This window comes from Rhincodon typus, chromosome 15, assembly GCF_021869965.1.
Source record: "Rhincodon typus isolate 14 chromosome 15, sRhiTyp1.1, whole genome shotgun sequence".
In the NCBI taxonomy this organism is placed as follows: Eukaryota; Metazoa; Chordata; class Chondrichthyes; order Orectolobiformes; family Rhincodontidae; genus Rhincodon; species Rhincodon typus.
Genome location: NC_063346.1, coordinates 41,781,585 through 41,802,649, shown reverse-complemented (window position 1 = coordinate 41,802,649; position 21,065 = coordinate 41,781,585). Strand labels below are relative to the sequence as shown.

At 40.0% G+C, this 21,065-nt stretch overlaps 1 long non-coding RNA gene across 3 annotated transcripts in view; it reads left to right on the top strand.

Annotated features, from left to right (window-relative positions):
• Nucleotides 1-18,554, top strand: part of LOC125484927 — a 93,537-nt gene extending 74,983 nt beyond the window's left edge. The window contains exons 3-5 of one of the 3 annotated variants that reach the window (XR_007263718.1): nt 8,876-9,020; nt 11,752-11,964; nt 18,102-18,554. This is a non-coding gene — a long non-coding RNA (uncharacterized LOC125484927). The remainder of the gene's footprint in view (nt 1-8,875; nt 9,021-11,751; nt 11,965-18,101) is intronic. The other 2 variants (XR_007263719.1, XR_007263720.1) reach the window with 2 other exon arrangements.
• The last annotated feature ends 2,511 nt before the right edge of the window (nt 18,555-21,065 follow it).

The following is a 21,065-nucleotide window of genomic DNA, read 5'->3' as shown; positions in this document are numbered from 1 at the left end:
CTGAATGTTGCAAATATTGAAGATTATTTTGATTTGCAACAAAAGCTCTATTCTTGTCTTGATGTCACCAGGAAGTTCCTACATCAGAATGAAAATAAATTGCGGTGCCAGAATATGGCAAATTCACCTGCACTGCTGAAGACCAGAAGATTTGGGTTTAAGCAACAATGCACATTGTCAGTGGTGAGAATATACATCTTCAGTATTCCAACTTAAAAACCTTCAGTCTCAAATTGCTTTCAGCTAAGGTTCACAAGGAAAGAACAGAAAACACTGGAGAAACTCAGGAGGTCTGTAGAGCAGCATCTGTAGAGTAAGGAACAGAGTTAATGTTTTCTGTTTAATATAATTCTTCAGAACTGGATGCCAGTTTTAAATGGCTAGCTGCTGCTAGAACCTGCATGTTCACTAACAGTGGACAGTCCACTGTGAAAATAAGAAATGCCAGATTTGGGTGTGGGACTTGGGATTTCTGAATACTTCCAATGTTTTTGCTATTTTGGAGATGCCGTCTATTGTGCAAAAACAGGGGCCAAAGTCACTGTGGTAAACAGGGTCAGGTTTCCGGAAATGTAGAAGGCAGTGGTTAGAGTGCATATGAAGAGTGGAAATAATGCTGAGTTTAACATGGACTCTTGGGAGAAATGAATGATTTGCAGCAAAAGTTGGGAAGAGAATCCAAAGTCAATAATTGAAGTTTAGGAGAAGTACTTGAGATTGAGCTCTGTGGTGTCAATGCACAAATAGACCCTCCAACTCCCTAGGGATCTGCATCTCTATATAGGTAATTTTACAAGTGGACCGAAATGTTTTCTTCTGAATTGTTTCATTATATTGTGAGTTTCTTAGCATTTATTGGTAGAAATAATATTTGTGATCTCTAGAAAGGCTTGAGGATGTTACATTGACCAAAATTGCAATTAATGAAGTGAGTTGATGAGTTGGTGTCTGTTAATTCCAACTTGGGAATTGGTAGCTTTTTAAGAAAATAAATCGTTTTATTTGACTGGATGTTGTAATTCACTTTTTCCTAATTTGCATTCTGATAAAATCAAACTTATGTTAATGGATTTTGTGAACTGATTGTTTGTGATTTAACAGGTATATGCTTATTTCTCTTTGATCTTCAGCAGTCAGGTGGGTCTTCTTTCGGAACATACTGGATACAAAGCGTTTAATATACACACCATGATGTTTGTCCATTTATGTCTCCTTTAAGGGTGGCAGACTTGAACAGACATGATGGACAAGTGGTTTGATTAAGCACATTAAGGGCTTTATATAAATACATAGTTATGTATTTTGTAAGTCTGCAATTATATATTTTCACTTATATGCAGTCTATTTCTATTTCAAATACTGCACATGATAAGAAGGTCATGTCATCTTTATAAGTGGCGATGATATTCATAGTCATTATTGCTACACAAAAGGTAAGCGATCAAGTGAAATTGGGGATCGATTCCATATTCATTGAAATATAAATTAGAATAAATTATACACTGAAAAACTGTGACTTCACGAACCTTGATTTGCTACAGCAACCTTTGCCAGGATGACAAATTCTGTTGTTGAATCTGTCAGTGGTAGGGATAGATTTTATGCAAAAAAAACTTGAATTTCTGTGTGTGTGTTTTTTGGATTGATACAGATTATTGGACTCTTGGTATGATGACAAAACTAGTATTTCCTGTGCTGCTGTAAACATTACCTTGCATATGCGAATTGACACCCTAGAAACGTTAATGGAGTAATTTAGAATTTTTGTTGAAATTGTGCATTTATACAAAGAAAAGATTTTATGCTACCTCTCAATGCCACCCAAGCATAATCAGTATCGTTTGTAAATTCCATAATCTCTGTAAAAATAACTCCAAATTAACCACAGTTTTAAAAAGGGCAAAGGATAATCTCAAAATAATTTGATTTTATTGTCTCCACATTGGAATATTCCAATCAGCTGTTGTGATACTTTTATCTCCCAAGTACAAAACTAACATTCAAAATAAATTTCTCTATCAAAAGTTAAAATGACATAAAAGGGTGGCTAAAGGAAAAGATTGCTTGTTTTAAAAAAATAAAAATAGAATGTACTGGGTAAACACAGCAAGTCCATCAGAATCAGACTGGGTGTTGTGATCTGGACCATTCCAAGATGCAGGACTACAGGCTGAGAGACACATTAAAACATGGGGCAGTCACTGCAGAGACACACCAAGAAAAGATTGCTGTCTATGGCCTTTCAACCAGAGTACCCTGAGGGGCTAGAAACTGTAGAACACTTCAGGCTATATGTCTGACAAGGAATGTATGTTGTGAACATCAAGAATATTGAAATTGTGTTGGGGAGCCTCAGAATGTAACATGGTATTTAGGGAAAAGTTTATTGCTGTTGCACTTTCTGTAATTTTCAATTTGGAAGGTTTTGCCCTTGGGCTGTATGCCTGACTTGGAATTTATGTTATAAATATTAGGAATACTGCAATTGTGTAATATCAGAAAGGCAGAATATTTCTTAAGTGCTGAGAGGTCGACAAGTGCTGATGTCCAAAGGGACCTGGGTGCCCTTGTTCATGAGTCACGAAAAGCTGGCATGCAAGTGCAGCGAGCAATTACGAAAAGAACCATATGTTTGTCTTCATTGCAAGAGGATTTGAGTACAGAGTAAAAATGTCTTTTTGAAATTGTACAGACTTTTGGTGAGATTGCACTGAAGTATTATGTATTTTTTTCTCTTTATCAAAGAGAGGATTGACTGACTTTGGACAGAATGTAATGGAGGTTCAGCAGTCTAACCCCTAAGACAGCAGGATTGTTTTATGAAGAGAGTGTGAAGAAATTGGCTCTATCCTCTCGAGTGTCAAAGAACAAGAAGTGATTGCATTGTCATGCCTCACTGGGGCAGCAGACTGGAAATAAAGGCTGGCTATTACCAGAGTCATCATAAAAGCCAAAGGTTTTACAAAAGTATGCAAATTCCCCAGTTTACCTTTCCTTTTAGATCCAGTTTGATAGAAAGCATGGATCAGGTTTGTGTACTTGACAAGATTTACTATTTAGTACAAGTAAATGGAATTTAGCTACAGGTAAACAATTATGAACAATCGACATGTATGTCTACTAGTTAAATTTCTAATCCCTTAAGTCTTTCCTGTTACCTACGAACAGACAGACACAGACAAAAAAACATTGATGTTTGTGGGTTGAGGGAATAACTGAGAAAGCAGTTTGTCCGCCCCTGACCGCAGGGTTTGTGAGATGATCTTTTTGCTTGTCAGGTCTTGCTGTTCATCCATCTCCCTTGTCAACAAGTGTTTTTCACTTCATTGCAGAAAGCAGGGCGTGACAGGTTCAAAAATTATAAAATCTTTGACTTATTGGTTAAAAGCCATGGTTTATGGCAATTTGTCAGGGAAAATAAACTGGCTTTCTTCAGAGATAACAAGGTGTAGAGCTGGATGAACACAGCAGGCCAAGCAGCCTTCCTGCTCCTCTGATGCTGCTTGGCCTGCTGTGTTCATCCAGCTGTACACCTTGTTATCTCAGATTCTCCAGCATCTGCAGTTCCTACTATCTCTGGCTTTCTTCAGACTTTGTTTTTTACTGCATAGAGACAAACAATACCTCCCTATCCAAAGTTTAGAAGCCTTCTGATCATCATGTTCACATCCACAAGCTATTCAGCTACCTGGGAACCAATCACAGTTGTTGTCAGGCAGAATGCCTTTGCCATTGATAACTGGTCACCAGTCAACAGTCCAACAGTTATTTGTTGCTGCACCAATCTCTTTTCTTACGCATTCATGCTGGCTTAATCTTGTCTGCAGTAACCTGTCCCCACTGTTTGAATAAACAGCAGTGAAAACAGCTCTAACAATGAATGTCATTAGCCTGCTTTTAAAAAGTGCAGTAATCCCTTCTTCAGTCTTTGGTTTTTAAAACAGTCCTTTTTCTGTTTCAGTCCACAATCAAAAATACAGGGAAAGTGGCCACAGTCCTACTGGACAATATGGCTGCTGTCTCATTAGTGAAAGAGGCGATTGGTAGTACTCTAACCTGAGTGTCACCACGTCACAGGCAAAGGGAGAGGCCAAGAAGAGGAGACCCTTCATGGTAATCTCACCTCGTGCAGGATTTGAACCCATCACAAACCAGCTGTCCAGTCAACTGAACTAACCGACCCCCTAAAATACAAAAAGATGAAAAAGGTACAGTTTTTACACAATTGAAAATTCCAAATGTCTTCCAGGACATGAGCAGGTGGATGCAGATATGTTTTGTCTGACTAGTGAATGTCTGAACCAGCAAAAATAATCTCAGATTAAGGGATAGGTCATTGAAAAGGAGGATGATGAATCACAGAATCCCATGTTGAACCATATTTTAACAGCATAGGTATTTGTAGAACTCATTTTGTTAAAGCATTTTCTGCTTTCCAATTTGTAGCATCCCTACAGTGCAGAAAGAGGCCATGTGGCCCACTGAGTCTGTAATGACCCTCCGAAGAGCATCCTACCCAAACCCCCCACTCCATCCATTTAACCCACATTTATCTGGCTAATCAACTAGCCTGTATATCCCTGAACACTACAAGGCAAGTTAGTATGGCAAATCTTCCTAACCTGCACATCTGTGCACTGTGGGAGGAAACCGGAGCACACGGCAGAAACTGGAGCACAGGGTGGAAACCTACGCAGGCAAAGAGAAAACGTGAAAACAACCACACAAGGCTGGAATTGAACCTGGATCCCAGGTGCTGTGAGATGGTACTGCTAACCACTGAGCCACCATGCGCCCAGGAATTTATTCACTCGGAAGATGATGAATTTTTGGAATTCTCCAACCCAAAGGGCTCTGAAAGCTGAATGATTGAGCACGTTCAAGACAGAAATTGATAGATTTATGGAGAGTTATGACATCGAAGGGTATATTGCGGGAAAGTGGCATGAGGTACATGATCGGCCATGGTCTGATTGAATGGCCGACCAGGTTCAACAGGTTAGTGATCTGCCCTTGTTCCTCTGCTCCTTTGTATTGAATGGGACATGTAGTATGAGGACAAATTGAATTTTATTGCTCCATCTGTAATTTTCGGGTTTAAATGTGATGTAAAGAAATTTTAAAAATTTTATGAAGAAAGTATGTTTTTGATTAAAATAAATTAGAGAACCGGGTGAAGGCTATGCAATTCAAGATGTTGAACCATGCTTTAACAGGGTAGGTATTTGTAGAACTCATTTTCTTAAAGCATTTTCTGCTTTCCAGTTTGTAGCATTGGCATTTTTCCATACTAACTAACCTTCAGAATAAGCAGGCCCTAAAGGTCACCAGACAAGAGTATTGTTTTAAACCTTCATACTTTGGAATCAGACAGCTCACTGTGTAAAAGTGGAGATAAAGAGCTTGGAAGTAGAATCCTGTGCGACTGACAGCCAATATAAGATTAACTAGTTGTAATGTGGAAAAAGAATATGAATAACACTGTTAATAAACAGCATATTGTACAGCAGTACTTTCAAGTAACCAGTTTTGTAACTGTAGATAAAAATAATCTGTATATCAGTTGAGCTTTTGCAAGTACAGGTATTAGAGGGATTACTGTTACAAGACTATCACAGATGGCAGTCCTCCATTGTGTATTGAAGGAGCAGTGTAATTGAACCTCAAATAGTTCTCACCTGTCCTCTGGTGATCTTGGTCTTGGCAATGACAAACAGCATTTGTGCAATATTGCTATCTAACTAGTAGACATCTGTTTTTCTTTATTTCTAAAAAGAGAGTTCCGTTTGGGCTAGTTTATCTTATCCTGCAAATAAAAAAGATTTGGAAGTCTGAAAAATATAACAGTTTTCAAAACTGGTCTGAAGAAAGGTCTGGTTTTCCATTATTATTCACCACACTCATTTGAATTTTATGTTGCTACCTGGAACCATTTCAATGGGAGTTGAAAAACGTTACTTCGGAAACGTTAGACAAATTAAAACCATGTCTAACTCCTGGGTTACAATAGAACACCTGCTGACCCTCCTCTCTGTCAACCACTGACTTTGACCCTTCATCTATCTTCCTACCTACTCTCAACCATCCCTACCTGAGCCCCCAACTCCATTTCAAATCAACCTTGCCACCCTATCCAGCTGGTATCTTACCCACCCTGCCACCATATCTCCCTCATCCTACCCATATACCCGATACACACTCATTCGCTAACACACTTAAAAGCGATTTATGTGTTTTAGAAGTTTACAGAGTGTTTGTGAATAATAATAATATTCCCAAGTGCAGCAGTGGAACTAATACTGAACCAAGTGATGGAAAGGAATCCCTATCTTATACAAAGACTCATTGAATAGCCATGATCATGTCAAAGATTGACTGTAAGTGCCACCACCGTTAATGTGGTGACTCTCACCACAAATTACTTAATGACGTTACTAGGTCTGGCATATGAGTAATTTTATGAGAATGCACCAAAATTTGCACTTATAATTTCAAAAAATGAAAATGGAGCAACATGTGACCATTATCCCAAGTTTTTATCACCTTCCATACAGATGCAAGGAGCAACAAGGATAACTATAGATGCCACTACTGAAAACCCTAAACTGTGGTCCTCACATTAATTTCATTTAAGTTTGAAGATGGAGCTGAATTTAATATTTTTCCATGTGAATGTTGGGTACAAAATAAATAAAAATGGTGATACCACAAGTGGAGAAAATAAGTGGAAACAACCAGAAAAAGAACACCTGCTGACCCTCCTCTCTCTCAACCACTGACTTTTCTGAAGAAGGGTCTAGGCCCGAAACATCAGCTTTCCTGCTCCTCTGATGCTGCTTGGTCTGCTATGTTCATCTAGCTCTACACCTTGTTATCTCAGATTCTCCAGTATCTGCAGTTCCTACTATCTCAGAAAAAGAACATGTTTTCCTTGGTTTGCTATAGACCATCAAACAGAAAAATGAAATATTCTTCAGCTGTGTCATCAAATCAGTAGCATTATCACTGAAAAGAAGATTGTATTGAGGGGCTGAATGGCCTGTTCCTGCTTCCTGCAAGCTCAAGAGACAAAAAACCCCACTCATTCCATATATTTGAATGTAAATTCAGTATGTGAGCACTAGCACCAGAGGGGGCAATATGAACATACAGATTAGAGCAGGAGAAAATCACAAGCACCTTGAGCCTGCTCTTCTATTCAGTAGCATCATGACTGACCTGATTACTTCACATTTCTGCCTGCCCACAATAACCTATCACGTCTGTGCTTATCAAGAATCTATTTACCTTTACTTGAAAAATATTCAGACGCTGCTTCCATTCCCTTTTGAGGAAGAGAGTTGTAAAGATTCACGACCATCTCCAAAAGACAAATTCTCCTTATCTGTTTAGTAAATAGGTGACCCCTTATTTTTAGCGGTGTCATCTCTTTCTAGAATCTCCACAAGAGAAAGCATCCTTTTCACATGCAGTCTGTCAAGACCTCTCAGGATATATGTTTCAGTCAAGTCACCTACTTTTCTAAACTTCAGATGTGTTCCTAACTTGTACAAGCTTCTTTCATAAGACAACTTGCCCATTTTAGAAATTAGCCTAATAGAGCTTCTCTGGTTTTCACTCAATACATTTCCACGTAATAACGAGATTGATATTGTATACAGTACATTAGATGAGGTCTCACGGTCTCACCAATGTTCTGTATGATTGAAGCATAACTTTTGTATTCCATTCTCCTCTTAAGAACTGATAACATTCTATTAGGGTTCCTGATTCCTTCCTGTACTTCATATTAATCTTCTGTGATTCATGTACTGAGGCACCTAGACGTTTCTATACAGAGATCTGCAGCCTCTTACCACTTAGGAAATATCACAAACCATTAAAACGAATCATTTTGAATTGGAGGGGAAGATCATACAGTAACAAACATATAGAGATAGAAGGCAAGATAGCGAATTTAGTGCAGAACCAGGAATATCAATAGCAGACCCCTATGTGATTGTGAAGTCTTAGTGATTATGAATAAATTCGAAGACAAGCTAATAAAAGCTGCCAAATGATAAGAATTACAAAGCTGGAGAAAATTTGGGATGGTCACAGAGGTGCCAGATGGATGACCGACATACCCAGAAAAGATGTCTCCTGATTGGACTTATTAGGATAAAGCAGGCTACCAGTATGAGATTTTGAAGAAAAATTGGGGCATCATGTCATATGTGTAGATTCAATGTTAAACTAATGTTAAAGTTTTTTTGGGTTTGTTGGCAACAGATACTTGAGAATATTGATTAATTGATATTACATCTGCTTATCTGCAAAGAGATCAGCTCAAATAGGAAGTGCTTCTTCACCCTCCGAAAGAGATGCTACATGTGGTGGGGCCACTCTGAAAGTTAAATAGTTGTGTATATAGCATAAATATTGTCTCTAGAGTATGTTGGTTCTCAGTGAGGTCCAGCTTATTAAAATTAGGCTGTTTCCAGTTGAAAGCAGACCCTGCCATATTTTACTGTCACCATGGGAGGCAGCTTTCAGGCATCATTATGATGTACATAGATGAATTTTTGGAGTGTGGGAGAATGAACGTGAAAATATAAATTGGTTTCAGGGAGAATTCAAAATTAGAAGTTATGTGTCAGAGGTTTATAAGTCCATTGGATTAGAAATCAGGCAGTATGGACCTGGTGTCACTTTGCATCACTTTACTATGTTTAAAATGTTAGCCCCATTGCAGTTAGTCAAAGTATCACAGAATTATGTTGCAGAAGGAGGTCATTCAACCCATTGTGTCTGCACCAACTCCCTGTGCGTTTTAATTTGATGCCAATCTCCTGCATTTTCCCCATAAACCAACACATTGTTTCTGTTTTTGTAGGGCTTCACAAAAAGATACAGCTGCTTCCAAAATTCTGATGGAAATATCGTGAAGTCTAATTGGACAGCTGAATTAACTGAGCACCTAAGCAAGACCAGATCCCACTTTTGAATTGAAAAATCCCAAGGTTGACAATATTATTCAGGTGAACAAAATTTTGAAAAAAAGGAGCGCTGTGTTTATAAATTTCCATTATTGGGAAATGCCAGGAGCATGAAACATATTGTTTTTAGTGATGCTTCTTATACAAGTCTCAGTGGTGGGTTCTTAAGTACAGAAAGGTTCATAACTATTCTTCTGAGAAAGTGAGTTAAATGATGCCCTTTAGGTTGGGAAGATAAAAATATAAGAAAAGTAGCAACAATATCTTAGTGGTAGAAATTCTCGCTCTTATTTTCATCATGAAAATATCTAAAAAGGGATTCACCCATAATACTGTCTCTTTTCCTACAGTTCTTTCTTATCACTGGAATATACTTCTGCTGAACACTGTGAAAAATCGTTTTGAAAGTCCTCCACTGTTCCTCAATTGACCCACCATAGAGTTTTTGTTCCCATTCTACCTTAGCTAACTCCTTCCCCATTCCTTCATAGTCTCCTTTGTTTAAGCACAGGACGTAGGTACTGGATTTAACCTTCTCACGCTCCATCTGTATTTTAAATTCGACCATACTTGGATCGCTCCTTCCGAGAGGATCCCTAACCGTGAGATGATTAATTATTCCTGTCTCATTACACAGGACTAGATCTAGGATAGCTTGCTCCCTCGTATTGTTCAAGGAAATTATCGTGGATGCATTCTATGAACCCCTCCTCAAGGCTGCCATGACTGACCTGGTTTGATGAATCCATATGTAGATTAAAATCCCCCATGATAATTGCTGTACCATTTTTACATGCATTAGCTATTTCTATGTTTATTGCCTGCCCCACCGCAATGTCATTATTTGGTGGCCTATAGACCACACCTATCAGTGACTTCTTCTCCCTGCTATTCCTAATTTCCACCCAAATGGATTCAGCGTTTTGTTCAGTAGAATCTATATCATCTCTCACTACCGCCCTGATATCATCCTTAAAAATCAGAGCGACACCACCTCCCTTACCTTCCTGTCTGTCCTTCCGAACAGTTTGATACCCCTGGATATTTAACTCCCAATCATGACCATCCTGTAACCATGTCTCTGTAATGGCCACTAAATCGTACCCATTTGCCATGATTTGCACCATCAACTCATCCACCTTGTTTCGAATGCTCCGAGCATTCAGATAAAGTGCCCTTATGTCAGTTTTTGCACCTTTTTGGGTCCTATTACCTCCATAACTAACAGCTCTTGAGTCTCCTTCCCTTTAACTTTTTTCCTAATTTTCAATGGAGTTGAAGCTTCCTCGTCACCTGCTAACCTGCTGCTTTGGCTTACATTAATTGTTATTCTCCCTCTACGCTCACTTCTCCCTTCCCCCCTACTTACTAGTTTAAAGTCCTATTAACCACCCTATTTTCCCTTTTCGCCAGAACACTGGACCCGGCCCTGTTCAGGTGAAATCCATCCCAGTGGTATAGATCCCTCCTGTCCCAGAACTGATGCCAGTGCCCCATGAAAAGGAAACCCTCTTTCCCACACCACTCTTTTAGCCATGTGTTTACTTCCCTGATCCTCGCCTCCCTATGCCAATTTGCACGTGGATGCCTGAGACCAAATGGAGCTAGGGAACAAACAATGGTTATATGCTATTTAAGACACAGATAAAACCCAATGAGCCTCCGCTTGGAAGAAGCCAGTGCCAGAGACCCTCAGCGGCACTTCTAACTCTGAGTCAATTAAACCTCCGTGGATACACCAACCAGGCTTTCACCTGACCCCTCTACCAGCTCATAGAGTACTGACCAAGGTGAAAGTCTGTCTGGTTTAGACTCAGGAGTGCACTCTGATGAGCATATTCTCTGACATATCTTCACAGCTGGCTGACAAAAACGTGCCCCCGGTCTCTGGCACTCAGAGGACTACTGGAGACCTGGCACCTGCTCAGGTCCAGGCAGAAAGTGATCCCATGTTCTCGGCCATGAATGAATTTGTCACAATGCACAAATAAGCATTGGAACAGCTGGCAGGCAGAAATATCAGCCACTTGATAAGTTAGATCAAAGGATAGTGAATTGCTCCAATTTTATCATTACCATGCTGGCTCCATTATCAGCCATGAGCTTATTGCTTTGTATTCAATCTCAATGGACCTGTTGGCCTACTTTTGATCCTATGTCTTATGGTCATGTGGTCTAAACCTCCTCTCCTTCCCTGAAGAACTAGCCAGTGCAAATTCCCTTTGTGTTAAATAAGAGTGGGTACCTAGCAGCTGTAGCTTGACAATTTCTTGTCTCAGACATAATCCAATTGTGCCTTTGCCGCAATGGCCTATATGCTCCATGGCTGCTATCCTCCTCGACCCTTTGTGCATGCGTGTTAACAGCGGTAAACTACCTCATCACATTGTCAAGGCTCCTTGTGAATCAACACACAGACCACTTCAGCCCTTCAACACTCCGCTTCGGAGTTCAGGAACACGTGCGGCTTGCAATCTTCTGCCAAGACACTTTACATACAGGGGCACACAGGCATCTCCTACATCTGCACAGAATGCATCTTATGGCTGTGAGCTCACCTGCTTTGCACAAACTCACTTTGTACTTATTTGGAAGCTGACAGCTTATGCCTAATTTCTGCATAACTCTGTATAATGGTCTTATAGTCTAAGTGCTTTCTGTTGCTGGAACCATCTCGGCTTTCATACCATTGACACCATATTTAAAGCCCATCTGTACACCACTTCAGATACTGCAAGCCAGGAACAACTCACACTGTTGTTTGAGTATCTAGATTCAGAAAATAGCCCTGAAGAAAGGAAAACTCACACCCTGCATTGTGGACAAGGGGGTGGTGAACAGACGAGCTGACTGACACAGGAGGCTACATTACCAGTCCAAGCAAACCTGGGTATATATGGCATCCCAGGACAAGGCTGTATCTCAGGTGAAATGGAATGTTCAGCAGTGCAGGAAGAAGGTCAATGAGCTTCTATGCTCTGCAGGGGTAAGTGCCACCATCTTCTCTCTGCTATCTCACATTCACAAAGCAACCACTTATTCTAACTCTGCCACTGCACACATATCACAGTAAGGGTCATCTACTACGACTCTCACTGTTGCATGCACCATTTCCACTCAACAGCACTCACCTTCCTCGTCCTACCGAACTACTGAACTTTCCTGTCCTCTGCACTTCCTACTCAGTCAATTGACACACCTTGTCACCACCACACCTACCCCACCCCCCACCCCACTTCAGCCCATTGACTAAATGTGACGATACCTTGTGACTGACTCTAGGCCCTCTCATTCCACTAAGCACTGCTCCTCTTTGACTTTCACACATGGTAATTTGCTTTAATGGTGGCAAACTGGCTGCCCTTCTCTCTGCACTAAAAAGCAATGGAAGCCACCAAGGTTGGCCACCTCTAACTGACCACTAAAGGACTCTGATCTTGTGCACTAACAAAGCAATGTGAACCACACAAATTCTACCAGCCTGTAAATCATTATTGCAATCAGTGCATGAGTAAGTGCTAAGAAGGAAAGCAAAGAGGCATAGAATGTGTATGTGTCCCAATGTGCAAAGAGGTCTTGCAGAAGCATGCACTTCATAGGCATCCTTAAGCTACAGAGTACTATGGAAGGGCTTAAATGGTTTGCAAGTTGGTCTGAGAGCAGGCATAATGATATGCTAAAGTTTGTGGTTTGTTGATGCTGATTGACATTGATAAAAGGTTTAGGCTGGTGGCAGTCATAGGGTATGAGGGACATTGTTGTGAAGAAACAGTTGGACAATGGCTGGAACATATCTTCCATGAAATGCAGCCACAAGGTGTCCACTCTGATCGGCATTTGTGCCGACTAGTTTTTCCGAGAAGGCAAGAAGAGAATGGGAAGTGTCATATTAATGAGTTGGGACTTGAGTGAGATGTAAATGCCTGGAAGTAAGGGAGTTGCTGCTCAATGGAGAGATTTTCAAACCACCATTTAAAACTTAAGGGGAAAACCAGAAAAAGTTTTCTCAATGTTGAGATTTTTGATTCTTTTTTTTAAATTCTCTCTGTATTTTTCCACCTTTCTTGACATTGTTCACATCACACCAGGGAGGGGAATTTCCTAGGTGCATTGCGCCTGGAGCAAGCCAGTACAGCCATGAAAAGGCAACTGCTTTCGTTCCATGGTATAACTTCTGTTTTTGTTTTCTTCTTCCACCATGTGCAAACACATCAAGAAAGACATTCAGAGAGCAGTGAATGCTGGAGATTCTTGAGCTGGGCAGTTCCCAATCTATTTGGATTCAATGGAGAAATATAAACTTGTAAAGGACATTTCTTATTTGCTCACAAATTCTAGGCATTGCTGGCTAAGCTAGCATTTACTGCCCATGCCTAATTGGGCATGTGCCATGGTGGCATTTGAACCTATGTCCATAGAACATTTACCTAAGGTTCTGGCTTACAAGTCCAGTAACATTGCCAATATTTCTCCATCTCCCTCAGATTTAAGTATTTAAAATTGTTAAAACGATCGGTTACTAACAAGTGAATTTATTATTGATAGCTTAGAACTTGGGACCACCAGTTTAAAATGAGAAAGTAGAGAATGAAGGCAAATGTTTGGCAGTTTAGTTTTCTCGAGACCAGTTAGCTGTGAATAAAGGAAATGTTTGTGAGCACTGACTTAAAGTAATCATTCAAGTTGTTGGCAATGTTTTTAGAAGAGAGAAGGTGAAAAGGGTTTTCTAACAATTAATATAAGCATAACTGGAAATCTCCAGCAATTGTTTTAAGACCATAAGACATAGGAGCAGAAGTTAGGCCATTCGGCCCACCGAGTCTGCAACGCCATTCAAACATGGGTAATAAGTTCCTCAATGCCATTCTCCTGCTTTCTCCCCGTAACCCTTGATTCCCGTGATTATCAAGGAACCATCTATCTCAGTCTTAAATGTACTCAATGTCCTGGCCTCCACAGCCTTCTGTGGCAGTGAATTCCATAGATTCACCACTCTCTGGCTGAAGTAGTTTCTCCTTATCTCCATTCTAAAAGGTCTTCCCTTTACTCTAAGGCTGTGCCCTCGGGTCCTAGACTCTCCTACCAATGGCAGCATCTTCCCAACGTCCACTTTGTCCAGGCCATTCAGTATTCTGAAAGTTTCAATTCGATCCCCCCTCATCTGTCTAAACTCCAACGAGTATTGTCCCCGAGTCCTCAAACATTCCTCATATGTTGAGCATTCCATTCCTGGGACCATTCTCGTGAACCTCCTGTGAACCCGCTCCAGGTCCAGTACATCCTTCCTGAGATATGGGGCCCAAAACTGCACACAATACTCCAAATGTGGCCTGACCAGAGCCTTATAAAGCCTCATTAGTATATCCCTGCTTTTATATTCAAATCCTCTCAAAATAAATGCCACCATTGCATTTGCCTTCCTGACTACTGACTTAACCTGCAAGTTTGAATTTTGAATTTTCGGGATAATACTCGTGTCTTTCACCGCGAAGACTGACACGAAGTAATTATTCAGTTCCTCAGCCATTTCATTGTTCCCCACTATTGTCTCTCCACCATCATTTTCCAGTGGTCCAATATCCACTTTGCCTCTCTTTTGCCCTTTATATACCGAAAAGAAACTCTTACAATCTTCATTTATATTACTGGCTAGCTTACCCTCATATTTAATCTTCTCCCTCCTTATTTCTTTTTTTGTTGCCCTCTGTTGGTCTTTGTAAGCTTCCCAGTCCTCTGGTTTCCCATTGCCCTTCGCCACATTATGTGCTTTCTCTTTTACTTTTATGCTATCCCTAACTTCCTTAGTCAGTCATGGTTGCCTCATCCTCCCTGTACCATGCTTCTTTTTCCTAGGGATGAATTTTTTCTGCGTCTCCTGAATTACTCCCAGAAACTCCTGCCATTGCTGTTCCACTGTCTTTCCTGCTAGGCTCCTCTTCCAGTCAATTCTGCCCAGCTCCTCCCTCATACCTCTGTAGTCACCTTTATTCAGCTGTAATACCATTACCGCTGATTCTATCTTCTCCCTCTCAAATTGAAGAGTAAATTCTATCATCTTATGATCACTGCCTCCTAAGGGTTCCTTTACCTTAAGCTCCCTTATCAAGTCTACCTCATTGCACAACACCAAATCCTAGGCCCGAAACGTCAGCCTTCCTGCTCCTCTGATGCTGCTTGGCCTGCTGTGTTCATCCAGCTCTACATCTTGTTATCCCAGTCTTGCCTGTTCTCTTTTGGGCTCCGCCACGAGCTGCTCCAAAAAGCCATCTCGTAGACATTTCACAAACTCCTTTTCTTGCAATCCATTACCAACATGATTTTCCCAGTCCACCTGCATATTGAAATCCCCCATGATCACTGTGACTTTGCCTTTATTACACACCTTTTCAATCTCCTGGTATATATTGCGCCCCAGCTCTTGGCTACTATTTGGACGCCTGTACACAACCCCAGCTATGGTTTTTATACCTTTGCGGTTCATCAATTCTACCCACACAGATTCTACACCATCTGACCCTACTTCATTTCTTCCTATTGATTTAATTTCATTTCTCACTAATAAGGCAAACCCACCCCCTCGGCCCACCTGCCTATTTTTTCGATAGGATATATATCCTTGGATATTCAGTTCCCAATCCTGATCCTCTTGCAACCACATCTCCGTGATGCCTACCACGTCATACCTGCCAGTTTCGATCTGTACCACAAGCTCACTTACCTTATTCCTTATACTGTGTGCATTCAGATATAACACCTTCAGTCCAGAATTAACCCTCCCTGTTCTCATTTTCATTAGTTTTTCCAGTGTTTGATTGCTAGCCTTTTCCAAACACTCTGTCCTATTTGTGTCTGTGCTGGAGACTTTAATAACCTGTCCTGAATTTCCCTTCCCTGTCATTTCTTTCATATTTTTCCACTTAGTTGAATCCATCAATGCAGATGTTAACCTGCTGTTTTGTTTCCCACCAGGGCAAGTTTCACCATTCCCTTCCTGTTGACCAGCCTATTTACCCTTTTTGCTAGAACATTGGTTCCAGCTCGATTCAGGTGGAGACCGTCCCAACAGTACAGATCCCTCCTGTTCCAATACTGATGCCAGTGCCCCATGAAAAGGAACCCCTCTTTCCCGCACCACTCTTTTAGCCACGTGTTTATTTCCCTTATTCTCATGTCCCTATGCCAATTAGCACATGGCTCAGGCAGTAATCCGGAGATTATAACCCTTGAGGACCTGTTCTTTAATTTGGTTCCTAGCTCCTGATAATCTCTGAACTGGCCTTCTTTCCTAGTCTTGCCTATGTTGTTTGTTCCGGCGTGAACCACAACAACTGGATCCTCCCCCTCCCGTTCCAATATCCTTTCAAGCCGCTCAGAGATATCCCTTACCCTGGACTCGGGCAGGCAACACACCAGGCGGGACTCTCAATCCTGCTTACAAAGGATTATATCTGTCCCCCTAATTATAGAATCCCCTGCAATTGCGACCTACCTTTTTGCTCCCCCCTCTTGAATAGCCTCCCATACCACGGTGCAGTGGTCAGTAGGCTCATCCTTGCTGCAGCTCTTTTCCTCATCCACACAGGGAGCAGGTACCTCGTACCTGTTGGACAAGGTCAAGAGCTGAGGCCCCTCTGTTGCTGACTGCAGGATCCCTCTACTTGTCTCGCTTACAGTCACACCCTGCTGTCCCTGGCCACTGACCAAATTTGAATTATTTAATCTACCAGGTGTGACTGCCTCCTGAAACAAATCATCCAGGTACTTCTCCTCCTCCCAGATGTGCCGCATTGTTTAAAGCTCCAATTCCAGCTCATCAACTCTGAGCCGAAGTTCCTCAAGCAACCAGCACTTGCTGCAGATGTGGTCACTGCAGTTCGCAGTGGGATCAGCCAGCTCCCACATCATACAGCTACAACAGATCACCTGTCCAGCCATTTCTACTTAGTTAATTACTTTATTAATTTATATAATTTATTATAATGCGTTAATTAAGTTAGTTGATACTTTCCTCCCTCCAACAGCTTCCAGCCCAAAGAAAGGAAAAAATAAATCTCACTACTCTAGATTGCCAAAAGAATAAAAAAAACTTACCTTACCGACCCTCCACACAGTCTTTTTTTTTGGTTAGAGGAGGAGGATGGGTGTAGTGTTTTGTGGTTAAGACAATGCCCAAATATAATAGTTCACTTCCCGGCTCGTGCTCTCACCACTCCCACCGCTCGAATCACGAGGTAAGCTTTTATAGCAAAACCTTACCTTCCCAGCTGCCCCCTGCCTCAGTGTCTCACCACTCCCGCCGCTTGAATCAAGCAGCTCAAGTAGTTTTACAAGACAAACCCCTATTATTGTTATAAACCATCGCATTATTCTGTTTATCAATGAGTAATAGAACAAGACATGCAAGAGGTACAATTCTGTTCTCAAAATTAGCCATTGATAAGAGAAAGTTCCTTCCAAAATTTACTTTAAAGTTTTAATTTCCTTTAATTGTTGAGGGAATCAGTTGTTTATTGACCAAATATAATTTTGCCTTTCTTCTTAGGGTGTCAAAGATTAACAGTGATCAATGCTGTATTTTAAAAAATTGCAATTTTGTATGTTTTTTTTCACTTTTGTGCATCATTATTAAATTTGTGTCCAATAAGTTGAAAACAACAATAAAATGAATGATTAGGTAGAATCCACTGTAAATGAATAAATTTTAACTCTGAAAAATTTGATTTTTCCTTGAAGTCATTTCTTAATTCTAATGAATAAACTTAATTGCTATAGAATATTGTATGTTATATTTGAGATTATTTCTTTAGAATTTTTATTCACATTCACTTCATTTAACTGAGTAAAAAATATGCAGAATCTCATTTTAATTAGAAAGAAAATTGAAGAAAACAAATTAATAAAATTCATAACATGTGAATGGGTCAATAATCTTTGCCTAGATCTAAGAAATTTAAAGCCTGATAAGTGAACCCCAATTTGGATTTTTGCACACTATAAATGACACCTAACGAACATTGATGCAGACTTGTTTAAGAGCCCAGAACTGGGAAGGATTATAGTTGTTGTTTGAGAAGTGACTGTTTATACAGTGCTTTTCATGTTTTTGTTTTTCTTTTCAAATAGGAAACAAAATATGTCATTCATAAACCTGCCTGGGATGGTGCATTTGAAGTAAAAAAAAGTTGTCAGCTTTTGTTGATGATTCAAAAGGATCCTTTGACACCAACGTCCCTGACAAAGATCCTGCAATGTACTGGAGTGGTGGTTTTTGGACCCATCAACTAAAGTAGTAACAGCGGAAGCACTGCTTGAAGATGAAAAAGATGACAGAAGTAGCTATAGCAGCTAGTGTGATCACACAAGCGGATGGGGTATGTGATAGACAATATCTTATGTAAAATTCACTGTCATCTAGCGATTTGTATGCAAGGCAGTAGTCAATGTACTGCGCACATGTTATTTCTCATATTTTGGCTTTATGCGCCTTTTTAAATTTAACAGTGGCACATATGTAAAACATATGCCTTTCCATATTATCGTTTTTTGAATTGTATCTTTTGACTGCCGCAATTAAAAATATAAGCAAATTTGTTGTATTTGCCTTAAATTTTCTTGTGGATTTTTTTTTAAAGTAACCAAGTTACCAAATCCATATATCCCACTTGGTCTTCTAAAGGCCTGTCTACTACTTACAAGTTCATTCCCTGCATTTGATTTTTAAAAATTGGATTTCCGTCCCTGTGGAACAAGACTGGATGAATGATGGGATATGAGAGCTGATTGGACAAATTACAAGAAGGCAGTAAATTTTCTAACTCTATAGGGCAGCTATGTGGTATTTTAGGGAACTACTGGTACAGTCTTAAAGAGGTAACCTAATGTACCCATAGACTATTGAGATTTGTTTTGGAGGTTACAATGTTGCATAATCTGTGGATTGCAGCCAGCAAAGTTTTATTTTGGCTAAAATGTTTTTCTTTCTAATCTTCAATCAATTTGATATATTAGTATTCCAGCATTGTAACAAACAACACAGGCAATTTTTCTCATGTAATGATTGATTTAATACAGTTACAAGTCTTTGTGATCTGTGTCAGCATGATATTAAGACTAGCATTAAGTAATAAGATTCCAATAATGAATATGATGAAAAATTTTACATTTGAAGACTCTGGCCTAGATTTTGCTCTCAGTAGAGGAAGAAACTGCTTTTGGCCTTTAATTCTGGTATTTTTGCTCAGAATCATTTAGTAGATTTGTCATCAGGAATTTCTCTTAGTCCGACATCTCTTTCAGAGCAATGCCTTCTAGAGGAAATCCTTTGCACCTTTGAATACTGCAAACAGCAGTGAAATCCTTGAACCAATCAAATTCAAATATCTTTGCTGAGGTATGCGCTGTAAATCAGGAAGTAAAAAAGCTAGAAATATAAATTTACATTTTGATCATGCAGCAAAAGTGAAATATAAATTTAAAAATACAAATGGAATGAGGGAACATACAGAAAAAAAAATAAACTGTATTTATTCATATTCGCATCATATTTTACCCAGAGAATGAGACGCCACACTTGTAAAATTAATTCTTCAGATCCTGAAAGGCTATAATGCATTACTATCATGCCATTAGAAATACTCTACTCCTAAATATTCAGTCACTGTGAACATTTCCAGCTGTGTTTAATTTGGAAGTACCCTAAGGTCATGAGGTTGTTGACTTGTTTGCCGAGCTGGCTTGTTCTCATTCAGATGTTTCGTAATCATGCTAGATGACATCATCAGTGGATCCTCTGATGAAGCGATGTTATTCTACTCCGTTTGGAATTTATACTGTATGGTCCATTATGGTGAGTAGTGTCATTTCCGATTTGATCTGTATGGGTTTGTATATGGAATCCAATTCTATGTATTTGTTGATTGCATTTACAGGTGGAGAACTATGCCCCGAGGAATTCCCGTGCATGTCAATGTTTGACTTGGGCTACTATGGTTACCTTGTCTCAGTTAAACTGATGGCTTTCATTGTTTGAGTGCACTGATATTAAGGAGACGTAATATTGGTACACTCAGACAATGAAAGCCATCAATTTAACTGGGACAAAGTAATCATAGTAGCCCAAGCCAAAGATAGACATGCACAGGAATCCCTCAAGGCATAGTTCTCCACCTGTAATGCAATCAACAAACATATAGATCAAAACCGGAAATAACACTAATCACCATAACAGACCAGACAGTATAAATTCCAAGCGGAGTAGAATAGCATTGCTTCATCGGGGGCTCCACTGATGATGTCACCTAGCAGGGTGATGAAATGTCTGAATGAGAACAAGCCAGCTCGGTGAGCAAGTCAACAACCTCACCCACAACCCGAGCTACAAATCTTTACCAAAACTTTAAACCCTAATGTCAAGCCGTGGAGCTGAAATTACTGAGGTCTATTGACAAAGACTGGAACAATACATCATGTGGAGAAGCAGGGTATCTCTGAAAACAACATCTGACTTTTCAAGTTTAGTTGTACATGAGTTTCCGCCAAAGGTTACTTTTGATTTACCCAGTAATAACAAAGGAGTGCTGATAACTTTATCATTATTATCACAGCAAAAGCTGAATCATTAGAAATTAATCAAACGAAAATTGATGTATTGCTGATTTTTTTTTTCAATTTCATTTTCACCTTCTAAAGCATATTGAATGTAGGTCTGAAGTGGTCTTGACCATAAAGAATAAAGGCTTTAAGTCCATGTTTATTAAATCTCCCTATCTTTCTCAAATGGTATTTCTGTTGGAAACCTGAAGCAACTGGGGATATTATCTCTCTATTTGTAGCACAAAGATTTGTGTTAGTTTATTTCTGACTATAAATATTGCCTATCCTGAGTTGTCACCATGTTTTTCATTTATGTTTTAATCACACCGTAGATTTTAAAAACTTCCCTGCTCACAGAAAAACCTCCCCACAAATTCGATTCCACCCTCGGGCAACTGTCTGTGTGGAGCTGGCACATTCTCCCGGCGTCTGCATGGGTTTCCTCTGGGTGCTCCAGTTGCCTCCCACAGTCCAAAGATGTGCAGGCTAGCTGGA